Source organism: Saccostrea cucullata, unplaced genomic scaffold (assembly GCF_032062105.1).
Source record: "Saccostrea cucullata isolate Sc308-1 unplaced genomic scaffold, CSIRO_AGI_Scuc_v1 ctg1316, whole genome shotgun sequence".
NCBI lineage: Eukaryota > Metazoa > Mollusca > Bivalvia > Ostreida > Ostreidae > Saccostrea > Saccostrea cuccullata.
The window spans coordinates 271346-291706 of NW_026928263.1; positions in this window are offsets into that span (position 1 = coordinate 271346).

Sequence of the window (20361 nt, forward strand, 5' to 3'; positions counted from 1 at the left end):
AAGCAGAGTTACATACGATAGTTGATCCAAAAGTTTGTGGAAAATTTTCATATATCTTATTTATTTTTAAGTGAAATTGGTTGAAAATTACATTCGAGAATATAGACACTTGTTGAAAATTTTAGATAAAAAAATTTTAAATATACATATATACTCAGCAAAAAAAAGAAACACATATTGGTTTACTCGTCAAAGAAATTTTTAAAATGTACATGAAACAACTATTATATCATTGGATACCTGTGACCTATTTAAAGGACAACATGGGGTTTTAAAACCCAAGTGTTGAATTATCTCCCTTGATTAAACATCTTTATAAAAGTAGTGTTTTTCATGATTTCTTCTAAATCGGATGTCTATTTTCGTTGATATTTTGGATTGAGAGAAACTTTTAACACTCCTATTAAACCCATATTTAAGATTTGATTGCAGTGTTGATACTGCAATGCCACGCCGAAACAAAGATGAACACAATCAGGCTAACAATGATACTAAACGGAGCTACGCAACAGGAAGTTGTAACTGTATTTGGAATAAATCAATGGGCTTTGCAACCGTTAAACTAACATCTGAAGACCACTATCTGGCCATCCGCAGGTAAACAAAACCAGACATGACCGTCAGAATCCCCCCCCCCCCCCCCCTCATGCGATTCAGAACCTGCTGTAAAAACTGCTGCTACAATTGCTGGATGAAAAAATCAGCGTAAAAGTGCATAAATTGTTCGCAAGAGACTGAAATGAGATGGTATTCTCCACGATATGGAAACCCTTTTAGCATTGAGATGTCGCACAGTACATATTTTTATGCCCCTTGAATTTGGGGGCGATGAAAATGGCATCAATTTGACTTTTCGATTTGCATCATAGGACATGTTTGATTTTTATAAAAACACACTCTAAAATCGCTTAAATAAGCTTTAAAGTTTAAACTGAAAACTTAGATTCTCATATTATTCTGAATATGCGTTTCTTTTTTTGTTGAGTATATATGATAGTAACTTTATGGCAGTTGCCATAGAAACAGTTGTTCGGAAATGTTTTTGGGCAGACATTATCCCGATTATTATCCCTCTAATTCTTAATACGTTCAATGAGAATAAAACTGCCTTATGTGGTAAATAAAACGAAAGTATGTCATTATTACGATTGCTTGATCTTTTGTAAAGCTTTATGTGAGAGTTTTGCTGATTTTACTGGGTATTTAGTTATTATTTGTTGATGATTTATTGTTCATATCTCAGTTGTTAGACAACGCCAAAGAAAGTGGGCGCACTAGATGGGCAGTCGGCAGGAATCATTGACAGATTTATAAAAATGTCCAAACACCGTGTATTAATACATATCTTATACCACTCTCTACCATCGGCTCATACATTCACCTCTGTCGTTGGCTCGCATATATCACAGTGATAAAGACGAGAAATAGTGCGTTTGTTTTAATTCATTATAATTCAATTCCTATGCCTATGTCTGAGTTTTGAGATCAATATTTACTAAATCAATCCAGAACTATTAATTTAATTTGAAACAATCCTGAAAATATCACGTTTTATATGTTATGTCAAAAATCTTGACGTGAGCCCATTGCAGAGGTGTCTGAGAGAGGTACGAACGACAACTCTGCATGTTAGATTGATCTTATACAATGAACCTAGAAACTTCACGGGAATGGATTTCTGCCTTATGTTTATTAATTTGTAGATAATTTGTTTTTCAATAAAAGGTGTCATGAAAGATAAATTATCTATGCTGGAGACATTCAGTAGAATGTAATAGAAGTCTGACTCAAACTAATTTTTGTGCTCAGTTTTTAAATGCACTGAAAATATTGAATGTAACAGGACGATCGAAGTTTCTATTTTTTTTATATATTCAATATTTTGCATCAAGTGTAACTTAGTAGTTGCAAGTTCATGTACATGTTTATCTCTATTTGAGAACGTTAGCATTATAAATGAACAAAAAGTGAACGCATTGAAAAATAAAACAATTTATGAAACATAATTAGTAACTTTATTCAAAGAGTATTTCTTTCAGTACCAATTCAAAAATTATGAGCAAAAAGATTTTTGAAAAAAATAAAATATAAAAATCAGTGTATTCGAACCTAAAATGCTGCTTCGATATAGCTTGAATCCAGCAACAAACCAATGTAGCTACCGCGGGACACTATACATAACTAGTATTTAAATTATTATTTAAAGCCAAAGCTTTAAGATATGTAAAGTTACCTACTAGTAACTGGCTACTAGTAGCTGGCTACGAGAAGTGGTAAAGTTAGCTACTAGTAGCTGGCTACGCGAAGTAAGTAAAGTTGGCTACTAGTAACTGGCAACTAGTAGCTGGCTACGACAAGTTAGTAATATTTGGCTACTAGTAACTGGCTACCAGTAACTGACTTGAACATTCTAATACCTTTTGTGTTAAATTATGCTAATTTGGGAGAAATGATCTGGCACTAAAGTTACCAAGATATCGTTATTAAAAAAGTCAGCTACTAGTACCTTTTTTTTTTAAATTATGCAATTTTGGGAGACAAATATTGATATTGTAGAAGTAGCTGCATTTTAACACCGCTGATATCCACTGATATTGTTGATAAAAACAATCTCTGAGCATTTCCACATGATCTGGCACTAAAGTTACCAAGATATCTTTATTAATAAACTCAGCTACTAGTACAGTTTGTTTAAAATTATGCAATTTTGGATGACAAATCTTGATATGATAGAAGTATCTGCATTTTTACACCGCTGATATCCACTGATATTGTTGATAAAAACAATCTGAGCTTTTCCTCATGATCTGGCACTAAAGTTACCAAGATATCGTTATTAATAAACCTAGCTACTAGTACCTTTTGTTTAAAATTATGCAATTTTGGGTGACAAATGTTGATATTATAGAAGTAGCTAGATTTTAACACCGCTGATATCCACTGATATTGTTGATAAAAACAATTTTTGACCTTTTCCACATGATCTTGCACTAAAGTTTCCAAGATATCGTTATTGATAAACCCAGCTAGTAGTACCTTTTGTTTAAAATTATGCAATTTTGGGACACAAATGTTGATATTATAGAAGTAGCAGCATTTTTACACCGCTGATATCTACTAATATTATTGATAAAAACAATTTTTGACCTTTTCCACATGATCTTGCACTAAAGTTACCAAGATATCGTTATTAATAAACTCAGCTACTAGTACCTTTTGTTTAAAATTATGCAATTTTGAGTGACAAATCTTGATATTAAAAAAGTAGCTATATATTTAAACCGCTGATATCCACTAATATTATTGATAAAAACAATCTCTGAGCGTTTCCACATGATCTGGCACTAAAGTTACCAAGATATCGTTATTTATGAACCTAGCTACTAGTACCTTTTGTTTAAAATTATGCAATTTTGGGTGACAAATGTTGATATTATAGAAGTAGCTAGATTTTAACACCGCTGATATCCACTGATATTGTTGATAAAAACAATCTCTGAGCTTTTCCGCATGATCTTGCACTAAAGTTAACAAGATATCGTTATTGATAAACCCAGCTAGTAGTACATTTTTTTTTAAAATTATGCAATTTAGGGACACAGATGTTGATATTATAGAAGTAGCTGCATTTTTACACCGCTGATATCTACTAATATTATTGATAAAAACAATCTTAGAGCTATTCCACATGATCTTGCACTAAAGTTACCAAGATATCGTTATTAATAAACTCAGCTACTAGTACCTTTTGTTTAAAATTATGCAATTTTGAGTGACAAATCTTGATATTAAAAAAGTAGCTGGATATTTAAACCGCTGATAGCCACTAATATTGTTGATAAAAAAATTTCTGAGCTTTTCAACATGATCTCACACTAGAGTTACCAAGATATCGTTATTAATAAACCTAGCTACTTGTACCTTTTGTTTAAAATTATGCAATTTTGAGTGAGAAATCTTGATATTATAGAAGTAGCTGCATCTTTACACCGCTGATATCCTCTGATATTGTTAATAAAAACAATCTCTGAGCTTTTCCACATGATCTGGCACTAAAGTTACCAAGATATCGTTATTAATAAACCAAGCTACTAGTACCTTTTGTTTAAAATTCTACAAATTTGGGACACAAATGTTGATATTATAGAAGTAGCTCTGCATTTTTACATAGCTAATATCCACTGATATTATTAATAAAAACAATTTCTGAGCTTTTCCACATGATCTGGCACTAAAGTTACCAAGATATCGTTATTAATAAACCCAGCTACTAGTACCTTTTGTTTAAAATCATACAAATTTGGGACACAAATGTTGATATTATAGAAGTAGCTGCATTTTTACATAGCTAATATCCACTGATATTATTAATAAAAACATTTTCTGAGCTTTTCCACATGATCTGGCACTAAAGTTACCAAGATATCGTTATTAAAAACCCAGCTACTAGTACCTTTTGTTTAAAATTATGCAATTTTGAGAGATAAATCTTGATATTATAGAAGTAGTTGGATATTTAAACCGCCGATATCGACTGATATTGCTGATAAAAACAATTTCTGAGCTTTTCCACATGATCTGGCACTAAAGTTACCAAGATATCATTATGAATAAACCCAGCTACTAGTACCTTTTGTTTAAAATTATGCAATTTTGGGTGACAAATCTTGATATTATAGAAGTAGCTGCATTTTTACTCCGCTGATATCCACTGATATTGTTGATAAAAACAATGACTGAGCTTTTCCACATGACCTGGCACTAAAGTTACCAAGATATCGTTATTAAAAACCCAGCTACTAGTACCTTTTGTTTAAAATTATGCAATTTTAAGTGACAAATCTTGATATTATAGAAGTAGTTGGATATTTAAACCGCTGATATCTACTAATATTATTGAAAAAAAAAAAAATTTTTGACCTTTTCCACATGATCTGGCACTAAAGTTTCAAAGATATCGTTATTAAAAAAAACCCAGCTAGTAGTACCTTTTGTTTAAAATTATGCAATTTTGGGAGACAAATATTGATATTATAGAAGTAGCTGCATTTTTACACCGCTGATATCCACTAATATTATTGATAAAAACAATTTTTGACTTTTTCCACATGATCTTGCACTAAAGTTACCAAGATATCGTTATTGATAAACTCAGCTACTAGTACCTTTTGTTTAAAATTATGCAATTTTGGTACACAAATGTTGATATTATAGAAGTAGCTGCATTTTTACACCGCGGATATCCACTAATATTGTTGATAAAAACAATCTCTGAGCTTCTCCACATGATCTGGCACTAAAGTTACCAAGATATCGTTATTAATAAACCCAGCTACTAATACCTTTTGTTTAAAATTATGCAATTTTTGTAGACAAATCTTGATATTATAGAAGTGGCTGGATATTTAAACCGCTGATATCCACTTATATTTTCAACATGATCTAGCGCTAAAGTTACCAAAATATCGTCATTAATAAACTCAGCTACTGGTACCTTTTGTTTAAAATTATGCAATTTTGGGATACAAATATTGATATTCCGGAAGTAGCTGGATATTTAAACCGCTGATATCCACTGATATTGTTGATGAAAACAATCTCTGAGATTTTCAACATGGTCTGGCACTAAAGTTACCGAGATATCGTGATTAATAAACTCAGCTACTAGTACCTTTTGTTTAAAATTATGCAATTTTGGGAGACAAATGTTGATATTATAGAAGTAGCTGGATATTTAAACCGCTGATATCTACTAATATTTTTGATAAAAACAATTTTTGACTTTTTCCACATGATCTGGCACTAAAGTTACCAAGATGTCGTTATTGATAAACCAAGCTTCTAGTACTTTTTGTTTAAAATTATGCAATTTTGGGAGACAAAACTTGATATTATAGAAGTAGCAGCATTTTTATACGGCTGATATCCACTGAAATTGTTGATAAAACAATCTCTTAGATTAGCCACATGGTTAGTAGTGAGGTTTCCAAGATACTCAGTGTCTAGTACTTTTGTGTAATATAATACAATTTTGTGATACAAAAGTTGATAGCGAGCGGTGTGAAGCACGCCTGGTCGCATAGAAAATATGTACTTTGTGCATTGATCCAAACGATTTTTTCATCAGTAAATCTAGACCTGCTAAGCATCATACTGATGGTGAATAGTTGACAAAACTACCTTTATTTACTTTTAGCAGAATTCTTTTTGATTATGCAACTTACATACAGCTTTAGCTTTAGATGACGTCTCTAGACTAGACGCACCAAATTCTATGTGCGGTTTGACTAACTCGATCTGAATAAAACAATAGTTCTACGTATCTTTGCTCGCCCTAACAGTTTTACCGTCAGGTAATTATCATTGAAATAATCACAAGTGGATTCTGACAAAGCTAATATCTACACTTTTAGTGAGTGCATCCAGGCGGCGCTAATCACCGCTCGATCGCGTAGCGAGCTCCATAGACAACGTGTACGAACGAAGGAAATTCGGGTTGAAATAATACTTTACGGTGCATAGCAACAGGGGTTTTAAACAAAGCAACATTTTACTTGAAAAAAAAAATACAAACAACGATTTTATGCAGTTTTTATGCCATAAAAACTATCGTATGCGTCCTAGGTCAAGGATTTTTTTATTTGACGTCATAGTTTCGGGTATTTCCAATTTTCGCAATCTCTCATGCAGAGTTGTCACTTGTTTCTCTCTCAAATGTATGACCTGATGGTAGAGAATGGATTTTTCGAGACTTCTGAGAACTTTGGAATGTCCATGTATCCCGCTATCGATAAGAAGTAATTTTTCTTCTCTTCATTAAATGAATCGAGGAAAGGCAATAAAAGTTGTGTATAGTTTAAAATCAGTGGCAAATCCAGGAACTTTGTATGGTGGTGGGGGGGGGGGGGTAGAAGGCAGGGGATCTTGGGGGTGCACCAAAGCCCCCAGTGGATCTAGGGCAAGGCCTTAGTTGGAGTCCAGGGGTGAAGCCCCCGGAAGCTGATAATTTTTTTTACAAATAAGAGTTTTCCCCCTTGATTTAAGGATAATGGACAGATAGATTTAATATACAAAAAAATTTAAACGGGGACATACGCCCGGCGCGCTGGATCCGCCTTTGGTTTTAGAAAGCATTTAACTGCACTCAACCCTTATTAGATGGTATTTAGAGAGATGTTATCTACTGATACAGTAAATAACAAATTTCTACAAGATTACTGGTATTAACCATTACATTCTGAGAACTTTGGAATGTCCATGTTTTTCTCTTTTTCAATTTTTTCTATTTTTCAACTACGTGTACATTTTGCAAGGCATAATTGCGACACAATTTTAAATTATTTGGATGACTCAAAATTAATGAGGATTTGTCAGTGGCGATATTTACATGGAAACTGTGGAATACCAGCATCTGCCCCGGAATTGCCCTTATAATGACAATGTCAAGTCTTATGATGTGATTGATTAATTGTAATTGTCGATTAATAAAAATATAAAAGTTTCAAAATGAAAATTTTGACATATTATTTTTAACTTTCAATTGTTATCATAAAAATTGGATTGTTTGTATCAGAATAATTCTTTTTTGTTTTGTTTCTCTGTCTTTGAACATGTTGAATGGGCATTTTGACTGAATTTCAAACAGTTTAAGATAATTTATAGCTGATCACCGTATATGTGATAAATGAGATGAAATCATATCTACATGTAATAGTTGTTATATACCGAAAACACTATAAGCAATTGCCAGATTAAAAAGAAAATGAAGAAATCTGTGAGCCAATGCTCACTAGTAATACCCCCGCTCTGATGTAAAATTGTAAATAAGCACTATCATGTTAATATACACAAGTTCAATTACAGGCAGATGCACAGAAAAATAGGAAGTTGACATCAGATTCATATAAAATAGATCCAACCATATGGCATGCCTCAACAAAGTATATGCTAAAATTTCAAGCATCCGTAATGAGTAGTTACTGAGAAAACTGCAACGAAATTTGGTATGTATGAAACGGACAGACAAACAAACAGGAAGATAACATTCGATTTGAATAAAAATGTATCCCAATGAATGGCATGCCTCAGAGAAGATTGTGTTAAAATTTTCAAGCACCTGCGATGGGTAGTTGCTGAGAAAACTGCGACAAAAATTTGTTATGTATGAAACGATCAGACGCACAGACAAACAGGAAGTTGATCCGATTTGAACAAAAATGTATCCCAACATATGGCATACCTCAGAGAAGATTGTGTTAAAATTTCAAGCATCTACGATAAGTAGTTACTGAGAAAACTGCGACGAAAATTTGTTATGTATGAAACGGACAGATGCACAGACAAACAGGAAGTTGACATCGGATTTGAGCGAAAATGTATCCCACCATATGACATGCCTCAGAGAAGATTGTGTTAAAGTTTCAAGCATCTACGATGAGTAGTTGCTGAGAAAACTGCGACGAAAATTTGTTACGGTCGGACACACGGACACACAGCCACACGGACAGACAGACAGACACACAAGGGTAAAACAGTATACCCTCCTCTCCTTCGGAGCGGGGGTATTATAAATAAAACTTTTGTAAATCAACATTTACAGAATCGTCACTTTAAAAATTTGGCAAAGCTTCACCATTCTGTTAATACTTTATTAAAGCGGCTTGGTCCGATTCTAATCGCTAAAAATATATATTCGAATTTCTTCTTGAAAAATAATTGTCCATATATTGTTTCAACTTTTGTCAAATTATATCCCCAAAGTCCTTTTCTTTTAAAAGATATCAAAATTCAAAAGTTAAAAAAATAATTTTTGTTAGGTCACACAAAAAATAATCCTATGTTGATCATTGTTGATATCGTGTGAAATCACCTTCGAAAAATTAAATTTATCGCTTACATGTTTATCTCATGAAGAACACACCCGAGCATTTTTTTCACAACAAAGTACATATATTACCTGTACACGGACAATATTTAGCTCCTTTGAAAAAATCATTTAAATTATCTGATTTTCCTTTATTCTTTAAATATGCATATTAATATAAAAATTACTATGGATTATATTCAATTAATTTCTTAATTTTGAAAAGATGTATGACTAAGGCTTCTAATAATAGAGAAAAAAATACTCGGGTTTGAATTATCTTCATTATTAGATATATCCGATAAACTTATTTTTTTCAAAACTGACTTCACAACAGATCTTAACTTCCGTCAGGAACTACTGTTTGTCAATAAGGTTTTTGATCTGCGCTTTCCATGTAAGGATTGTTGTAATAAACTATTAAATCAATCTTATAATTTATTTTTATATATTATCTATGTAATGACGTACATTTATTGTGTAAGATAATATGTGCCTGTTTCGGGTTAAGCGGCTTTAAGATTATAAACAAATCGAAAACGAAATGACATCCGTTGGACGTACTGCATCAGAAAGGGGTCCAACAAAGGTGTTTTCATAATCTCATGCTCGAGGTGAATGGTATCTGCCTTGTTGTCCACCGTTTGAAAAGTGGGGTATATATATTTGGGTTTGTCCGTCCGTCCGTCATTCTGTCTGTCTGTAACGCTTTCGTTTCCACACGATTTCTCGAGAACTCTTTGTGCTTTCGCAATTAATTTTGCATAGTAACTCCCTGTGGACGAAAGAAGACTCCTATTGATTTCGAGGTCAAAAGGTCAAAGGTCACAAATTTGCAAATTTTGTCTGTAACAACACTTTTTCCGCGCGAAATCCCGAGAACCCATTAAGATTTTGCGATGAAATTTTACATAAAAGCTCCTTGTGGCCAAAGGAAGACCTCTATTTAATTTTGATGCCAAAAGGTAAAAGTTCAAGGTCGTAAAGTTATACATTATGTCTGTGTGTAACACTATCCTTTCCGGGCGATATTTGAAGAGGATTTTTAGCTTTTGCAATGTAATTTTATACCAAAACTCCCTAGGACCTCCCTCACCCTCTCAAAGTGTCCCGCCCCGTTTGTTTTATTGTATTAAATGTCGCTATTTTTAACACAGGGGCATGAGGAGAGTTATTATGAAAAAATCAGGTTTTAGGCGGACTTTATATTCTTATAGATCTATTAGAACTGTTTAATAAAGGCTAAATTAGACACCATCCATTGTGTAAAATTTTGACAATATCGAACGTGAACATACATGTATACATGTATTTGACTTTATATCTGCATATAATTTTCGATAATATACAGCGGTTCCGTTGTGTAGTATTATGTCTCTCGCTTCAAAAACAGAAAAAAAATGTCTTCATGTGTGAGAGGTACCGGGTTCGATTCCCTGACGATCCAATTTTCTTTTTTTTCCGAAATACTTCTTTTTACAAAATGATAGTATTCAGCATGTAAAATGAAAAAAAAATTATGAGGTCAAGCTTGTACAAACTCATGAAATCATCATTACAGTGTGATAAATATATAAAAAGAATCTTCTATACATATAATTAAGAATAAGCAATCAAATCTTTATATCCATACTGACATATTTTATTTACTGCAGTATAGATGTATTCATTAAATGATTCTACAATTTCAGTCTGGGGGATCCGACCTCCCCCCTCCCCCCGAACTGAGCATGGTTTACTTTTTAGGTCACCTGAGTAAACTCAGGTGACCTATTGCTATCACTTTTCGTCCGTCGTCGTTCGTCGTTCGTCGTGCGTCGTGCGTCGTGCGTTAACATTTGAACATTTTCAGCTTCTTCTCTGAAACCACTGAACCAATTTCAACCAAATTTGGCATATAGCATCTATGGGTGAAGGGGAACAAAAATTGTGAATTTCATGGGCCCTGCCCCCCTGGGGCCTGGGGGGTGGGGCAAAAACTACTAAAATTAGTGCAATCTTTAAAAATCTTCTTCTTTACTCCTGGACATCAAGCAGTCAAACTGTTTGCATGATTGTAATCAGCATTGAGTCCTCTACCAAAATTGTGAAATTCATGGCCCCAGGGTCAGGGGTTCTGGTGTTAGGGTGGGGCTAAATAAGTATATAGTGAAATTTCATGAATTCTTTGAAAATCTTCTTCTCTGCTCCTGGGTATTAAATAAACTAACTAAGTGCATAGTTATGATGAGCAAGAGTGCCTCTACCACAATTGTGAATTTTATGGCCCCAGGGTCAGGGGTTCTGGTGTTAGGGTGGGGCTCTATAGATTATATAGTGAAAATACATAAATTCTTTGAAAATCTTCTTCTCTGCTCCTGGGTATTAAATAAACTAACTAAGTGCATAATTATGATGAGCAAGAGTGTCTCAACCAAAAATGTGAATTTTATGGCCCCAGGGTCAGAGGTTCTGGTGTTAGGGTGGGGCTCTATAGATTATATAGTGAAATTTCATGAATTCTTTGAAAATCTTCTTCTCTGCTCCTGGGTATTAAATAAACTAACTTAGTTCATAGTTATGATGAGCAAGAGTGCCTCTACCAAAATTGTGAATTTTATGGCCCCAGGGTCAGGGGTTCTGGTGTAAGGGGGAGGGGATCTTTAGATTACATAGTGAAAATACTTGAATTCTTTGAAAATCTTCTTCTCTGCTCCTTGGTATTAAATAAACTAAATAAGTGCATAGTTATGATGAGCAAGAGTGTCTCTTCCAAAATTGTGAATTCTATGGCCCCAGGGTCAGGGGTTCTGGTGTAAGGGGGGGGGGGGGGCTCTATAGATTATATAGTGAAAATACATGAATTCTTTGAAAATCTTCTTCTCTGCTCCTTGGTATTAAATAAACTAAATAAGTGCATAGTTATGATGAGCAAGAGTGCCTCTACCAAAATTGTGAATTTTATGGCCCCAGGATCAGGGGTTCTGGTGTAAGGGGGGGGGGGGGCTCTGTAGATTATATAGTGAAAATACTTGAATTCTTTGAAAATCTTCTTCTCTGCCCCTGGGTATTGAATTAACTAACTAAGTGCTTTGTTATGATGAGCAAAAGTGCTTCTACCAAAATTGTGAATTCGATGGCCCCAGGGTCAGGGGTTCTGGAGTAGGGGGGGGGGGGGCTCTTTAGATTATATAGTGAAAATACATGAATTCTTTGAAAATCTTCTTCTCTGCGTCTGGGTATTAAATAAACTAAATAAGTGCATAATTATGATGAGCAAGAGTGCCTCTTCCAAAATTGTGAATTTTATGGCCCCAGGGTCAGGGATTCTAGTGATAAGGTGGGGCTTTATTGATTATACAATGAAAATACACTAAATCTTTGAAAGTTTTCTTCTCTGCTCCTTGGTATTAAGCAGATGAACAACCTATGTAGTTATGATGAGTAAGGGTCCTAATCTTCCAGAATTGTGAATTTCAAGGCCCCAGGGTCAAGGGTACCATAAAGGAGGGGGGCTGTACTTATATACTGAAACTGGATGAATTGTTTGAAATCTGCTCCTTGGTATTTATCAAATATTTTTGAAAAGCAAGGGTGCCTTTTCAAAAATTGTGCAATGTGTGCATCTAGGCCTAAGGGTCAGGGGTTCATGTGTGATTGGGGCATTACTGATCATGCTGAATATTACTGATTACTTGAAATGCAGTTTTTGTTCCCCTACCCTGCATATGGGTATTAAGTAAACAAACTAAGCAACTGCTAAGTGTATTGTTATGATGACCAATGGTGCCTATTTCAAAACTGTGAATGCCATAGCATCTGGATTAAAACATGAATCAAATTCAATCACTGGAAAGTTGTTGCATAATGCTCAGGTGACCTATAAGGCCCATGGGCCTCTTGTTTCCTAAGCAGGGGACAGAAATTCTTTGAATTAGCGTGTTTATGCACAATTTTATGTGAGCAACCTTTCTTTTGGTCGCTTTACATTGCAATCCATGCTGTATTACTGACCGATGATGGCTTGAAGAATCTCAGAATGCAACAAAATTCTTTGGAAATTAGAAAACTGGTGATATCTTGGTTACTTCAGTTTCAGACCATGTGTAAAATGTACGAGATTGTTTTTATAAGCAACATCAGTTAATATCAGCGATGTAAATATCCAGCTTTTTCAAGAATATCAACATTTGTATCCCAAAACTGCATAATTTTAAACAAAAGATACTAGTAGCTGGGTTAAGTAATGACAATATCTTAGTAACTTTAGTGCGAGATCATGTGGAAAAGCTCAGAGATTGTTTTCATCAACAATATCAGTGGATATCAGCATTGTTAAAATGCAGCTACTTCTATAATATTAAGATTTCTCATCCAAAATTGCATAATATTATACAAAAGGTACCAGTAAATGAGTATATTAATAACGATATCTTGGTAACTTTAGTGCCAGATAATGTGCGAAAAATCAGAGATTGTTTTTATCAACAATATCAGTGGATATCAGCGATGTTAAATATCCAGCTACTTCAATAATATCAAGATTTGTCTCCCAAAATTGCAAAATATTAAACAAAAAATACTAGTACCTGAGTTTATTAATAACGATATCTTAGTAACTTTAGTGCCAGATGACGTGGAAAAGCTCAGAGATTGTTTTTATCAACAATATTAGTCGTTATCAGCGGTGTTAAATAACCAGCTACTTCAATATTATCAAGATTTGTCTCCCAAAATTGCATAATATTAAACAAAACTTACTAGTAGCTGAGTTTATTATTAACGATATCTCGGTAACTTTAGTGCCAGATGATGTGGAAAAGCTCAGAAATTGTTTTTTTCAACAATATCAATGGATATCAGCGGTGTTAAAATGCAGCTACTTCTATAATATCAACATTTGTCACTCAAAAATGCATAATTTTAAACAAAAGGTACTAGTAGATGAGTTTATTAATAACGATATCTTGGTAACCTTAGTGCCAGATCATGTTGAAAAACTCAAAGATTGTTTTTATCAACAATATCAGTGGATATCAGCGGTTTAGATATCCAACTCCTTCTATAATATCAACATTTGTCTCTAAAAATTGCATAATTTTAAACAAAAGGAACTAGTAGCTGGATTTATTAATAATGATATCTTGGTAACTTTAGTGCAAGATCATGTGGAAAAGGTCAAAAATTGTTTTTATCAAAAATATCAGCGGTTCAAATATCCAGCTACTTCTATAATATCAAGATTTGTCTACAAAAATTGCATAATTTTAAACAAAGGGAATAAGTAGCTGTTATTATTATTAACGATATCTTCGTAACTTTAGTGCCAGATCATGTGGGGAAGCTCAAACATCGTTTTTATCAACAATATTAGTGGATATCCGCGGTGTAAAAACGCAGCTACTTCTACAATTTCAACATTTGTGTCCCAAAATTGCATAAATTTAAACAAAAGGTACTAGTAGCCGAGTTTATCAATAACGATATCTTGGTAACTTTAGTGCCAGATCATGTTGAAAAACTCAGAAATTGTTTTTATCAACAATATCAGTGGATATCAGCAGTTTAAATATCCAACTACGTCTATAATATCAACATTTGTCTCTAAAAATTGCATAATTTTAAACAAAAGGAAATAGTAGCTGGGTTTATTAATAACGATATCTTGGTAACTTTAGTGCAAGATCATGTGGAAAAGGTCAAAAATTGTTTTTATCAAAAATATCATTGGATATCAGCGGTGTTAAAATGCAGCTACTTCTATAATATCAACATTTGTGTCCCAAAATTGCATAATTTTAAACAAAAGGTACTAGTAGCTGGGTTTATTAATAACGATATCTTGATAACTTTAGTGCCACATCATGTGGAAAAGCTCAGAGATTGTTTTTATCAACAATATCTGTGGATATCAGCGGTTTAAATATCCAACTACTTCTATAATATCAAAATTTTTCACTCAAAATTGCATAATTTTAAACAAAAGGTACTAGTAGATGAGTTTATTAATAACGATATCTTTGTAACTCTAGTGTGAGATCATGCGGAAAAGCTGAGAAATGTTTTTATCAACAATATTAGTGGATATCAGCGGTTTAAATATCCAGCTACTTTTATAATATCAAGATTTGGCACCCAAAATTGCATAATTTTAAACAAAAGGTACTAGTAACTGGGTTTCTTCATAATGATATCTTGGTAACTTTAGTGCCAGATCATGTGGAAAAGCTCAGAGATTGTTTTTATCATCAATATCAGTGGATATCAGCGGTGTAAAAATGCTGCTACTTCTATAATATCAAGATTTGTCACCCAAAATTGCATGATTTTAAACAAAAGGTACTTGTAGCTGAGTTTAATGATAACGATATCTTGGTAACTCTTGTGCCAGATCATGTGGAAAAGCTCAGATATTGTTTTTATCAACAATATCAGTGGATATCAGCGGATTTAAATATCCAACTACTTCTATAATATCAAAATTTGTCACTCAAAATTGCATAATTTTAAACAAAAGGTACTAGTAGCTGAGTCTATTAATAAAGATATCTTGGAAACTTTAGTGCAAGATCATGTGGAAAAGCTCAGAGATTGTTTTTATCAACAATATCAGTGGATATCAGCGGTGTAAAAATGCAGCTACTTCTATAATATCAATATTTGTCTCCCAAAATTGCATTATTTTAAACAAAAGTACTAGTAGCTGTGTTTATTAATAACAATATCTTGGTAACCTTAGTGCCAGATCATGTGGAAAAGCTTAGAAATTGTTTTCATCATCAATATCAGCTGATATCAGTGCTTCAAATATGCAGCTACTTCTATGATATCAAGATTTGACTCCCAAAATTGCATAATTTTAAACAAAAGAAACTAGTACCTTGGTTTATTAATAACGATATCTTGGTGACTTTAGTGCCAGACCATATGGAAAAGTTGAGAAATTTTTTTATCATCAATATTAGTGGATATCAGCGGTGTGAAAATGCTGCTACTTCTATAATATCAAGATTTGTCAAAATTGCATGATTTTAAACAAAAGGTACTTGTAGCTGAGTTTAATGATAACGATATCTTGGTAACTCTTGTGCCAGATCATGTGGAAAAGCTCAGAGATTGTTTTTATCAACAATATCAGTGGATATCAGTGGATTTAAATATCCAACTACTTCTATAATATCAAAATTTGTCACTCAAAATTGCATAATTTTAAACAAAAGGTACTAGTAGCTGAGTCTATTAATAAAGATATCTTGGTAACTTTAGTGCAAGATCATGTGAAAAAGCTCAGAGATTGTTATTATCAACAATATCAGTGGATGTCAGCGGTGTAAAAATGCAGCTACTTCTATAATATCAATATTTGTCTCCCAAAATTGCATAATTTTAAACAAAAGTACTAGTAGCTGGGTTTATTAATAACAATATCTTGGTAACCTTAGTGCCAGATCATGTGGAAAAGCTTAGAAATTGTTTTCATCATCAATATCAGCTGATATCAGTGGTTCAAATATGCAGCTACTTCTATGATATCAGGATTTGACTCCCAAAATTGCATAATTTTAAACAAAAGGAACTAGTAGCTTGGTTTATTAATAACGATATCTTGTTAACTTTAGTGCCAGACCATATGGAAAAGTTGAGAAATTTTTTTATCATCAATATCAGTGGATATCAGCGGTGTAAAAATGCTGCTACTTCTATAATATCAAGATTTGTCACCCAAAATTGCATGATTTTAAACAAAAGGTACTTGTAGCTGAGTTAAATGAAAACGATATCTTGGTAACTCTTGTGCCAGATCATGTGGAAAAGCTCAGAGATTGTTTTATCAACAATATCAGTGGATATCAACATTGTAAAAATGCAGCTACTTCTTTAATATCAAGATTTGTCTCCCAAAATTGCATAATATTAAACAAAAGGTATTGGTAGCTGAGTTAATTAGTAGCGATATCTTAGTAACTTTAGTGCCAGATGATGTGGAAAAGCTCAGGGATTGTTTTTATCAACAATATCGGTGGATACCAGCGTTGTTAAAATGCAGCTACTTCTATACATGTGTAATATCAAGATTTGTCTCCCAAAATTGCATAATATTAAACAAAAGGTATTAAAAACGGCTAATTGTATGCGGCGCGTCGGCGCGCTCGCGCAACAGATTTTGTATATAAAATTTATCGCTTATACAATATTTGTCAGCATCGGGCTCGATATTTCCAGAGACATATAAGAGAGGGACCGCTGACTCTTTCGGAGCACTTTAGATTTTTCATGACGTTTCAAAAATTCGAGTTCCGAATGGAAAATCATCTTCCGATTTTCGCAGCGCCCTCACCGGGAGGCATAGAAACTATAAACAGTATGGCGTTTCATCATAAGAATGGGTAGAAAACATCGCTAAAACTTCAATTTTATGCAAAATTTACTTGTGGCATTAATCGTAGGAGTATAAGATACTTTCGTTTGTATCATGTGTATGACGACAAAGAATTGAGAACAAATTTAAATACAGTAAATAGATGAAATCCATCTAACCCATGTCTCGAGTTGCATGTGTTCAGTCTGTCTTTTAAAAACTATAACAATAAAAATACACTATAAAATGTATTTTATAGTGTAGGATGAGACCAATTATCAGGTTGGGCACAGCCTACCAAATGGTACTTTATCCCCCGTTTGGTAGATAATCTACCATATCGGTAACAAATTTTACTAACCAAATGGGGGACAAAATTGGTTGTGTTTAATTCCATAGAGTGGAGTGGAATTTCGCATGATTTTAAACCATGTGGAATAAAATATAGATATTTATCGGTGTTCTGGGTGAAAAAAATCAAAAATTCTATGTGCAATTTTTTGCGCAGAGTCGTTCAAAAATTTGACAAAAAACGTAGCTTATGTAAACAAGTGCAATGTTTCTCCGTTTTTTACTTTAAAAGAAAAATTCTCTCCTTCTCCAACGATGCTGCACCTGTCAATCATGTCCTTTACTTTCTATTTCGATTATCCGGGCAACCAATCAATTAGTGCAAACCAATCAAAACGATGATCTTTTTTAAACCTGATGAAAAGTCGGATTTAACTACGGAGGCACATTTGTGTTAATTTTCAACAAGGAAATCAGAAGAAAAATAAGTTTTGCCTTCATTTCTTTTTATTTTGAACACAATGGCTTTGTTCTTCATAGAAATAGTAAATGCAGTTATAGTATGACATAATTATTGTTTTAAAACTATGTACTTGGAACAAAAACAAGAATAATGGCAAAAGTCATTTTGTACATCTTTTATTGAATATTATTTTTCGAATTTATTAAATTCACCAGTAATATGCATATTAAACCCCAAAAGATCACATAGAATCTGCAACTTCATCCTAAAAGAAAAATAACAACAAATATTACGTACAACTCTGGAAAAAAATAACTTTATAGCAGGAAGTGCCCACCATACCGGTAAGGCATGAGGAGCTCGTGTTTAACAGGATTTTATAGAGATAAACATCGACGAAGATCCAAAAAGAGATTGAAAGTTAACATAACTCATCAAGAGTTAAATCACTGTATAAAATTGGATTTTTATCCAACAAGACACAATAAAGATTTTTTTGATCGTTTGATCAAGAAGTTCGGCTGTTACATACAACTACGGGTATTGTTTTTACGAAGTTACGGAGAAATTACACATAGAAATTCGACCGATTTATGTTAATTGTACGAGGAATATGTTCACTAAAATCCCCCATTGCCTGAATAAATGCGCTTTTGTTTTATTTTAATAAAAATTGCAATTGAATAAAAAAGTCCCCCATTTGGTTAGTAAAATTCGTTACCGATATGATATGGTAGATTATCTACCAAACGGGGGATAAAGTACCAAATGGTAGGCTGTGCCCAACCTGATTATGACGAGCTCATTTGTTTGCAATGTTGATATTGCAGTTGCGTGTATTAATTACTTGGTTTTTAATACATACAAAGGTGTTACAGCTGTGTTGGGTTTCAGGTTGGTGTATGACAGTATGTTGTTTGTTTTTAGACTTTCATTAAATAATTATTTTTAAAAATGGCTGAAATTAATGTTTTTAGTGTATTATATTGCTGTATAGAAAAATAAATCTAAATCATTATATTTTGATTTTTTTAACTACATATCTACATTATTTTGGCATTAAAAAACAAAACAAAACAAAATACAGTTAAAAATACACCATCCTGAAACCAGACTGAATCTAGTCCAGCAACTCATACATTGTATGATTTACTGGTTTTTAAAACAATGTCTAAGTACTAGACTAGTGCTAATTTTTACATATTTAAAAAAATTAAAATATACACTACCCCATAATGCTTTCACATAAGTTTCAGCTTTCCTGACCCAGCCACAGGTGCTTGAGGACAGGACCACCCCCTCCCCTAAAATAGACCCTTGGGCCTATTAGAATTTTTTCACATAAATTTTTTTTTTTTTATTTATACAAAATTTTATTCACATAAGTGAATGGGATTGGGCAGCAGGCAAAGCCTATTTTAGCCCTCTCCCTACAAGGTCAAAATGAACACACAATATATAGATATAAAAATAAATAGACACACATAGTAGCAAAAACAAAAGAACAAAAAAAGAGAAAAAAAAAAGTAGAAAGAGAGAGAGAGAAAAAAAAATTTACAATGAAATACATGTACCGGTTATAAAGTGTTGGCATGAGTAACATACATTACAATTCAAATAAAACGTTTGGTTGCTGCGATGAAAGCATGTACTGCTTCAAATATTTGAGCATTAATATTTAGTCCATGATTGGGACTACCATACAAAAGTAAATCAAGTTCATGAGTTTGATCACAATCAATAATATTTTGAATTGTTTGGAAAAGTACATTTCTTGGAGAGTTATATTTTGGACAAGCAAAAAAATAATGATGAGCATCTTCAATTGAGTCAATACAGTATTCACACATTGGTGTTTCTGATAAAAATTGGTTATATAAGTCTGCCTTTAAATTACTTGCATTATTTCGCAATTGGCAATGTATTATATTGTACTTTCTTATTCCAAAATGATAAATTTCTTTACCTTTTTTACAATAATAAGAATTTAAAAGACTTTTAAATGAAGATATTCCAGGGGCATTTCTGATATAATCAGGCAAATCATTCCATAATTTAATAGTTGATGGGAAGAAACATAAATTTAATATATATGGATGACACATTTGTGATATAATCTATCCTATCAATTCAGAAAATTTGCTTAAACCAACGTTTTACAACAAAATTTCTAACCACTCTCTATAATTGATTTTTATATATAGAATGTAGGATAGATTTTATAGAACATTTGTTTTAGGTAATTTTTCGATTTGTTAACGTTGGTATAGATCTAATCACAAATATGTCAATGGAAGATTATTTATAAGAAAAAAGTTGAAAAAGCCCAGGGGTCTATATCGAAAGGGGGGGGGGTTCCTGTCGTCAAGCAGTGGACCCAGTGGTTCCCGAGAAATTTTAAAGTTT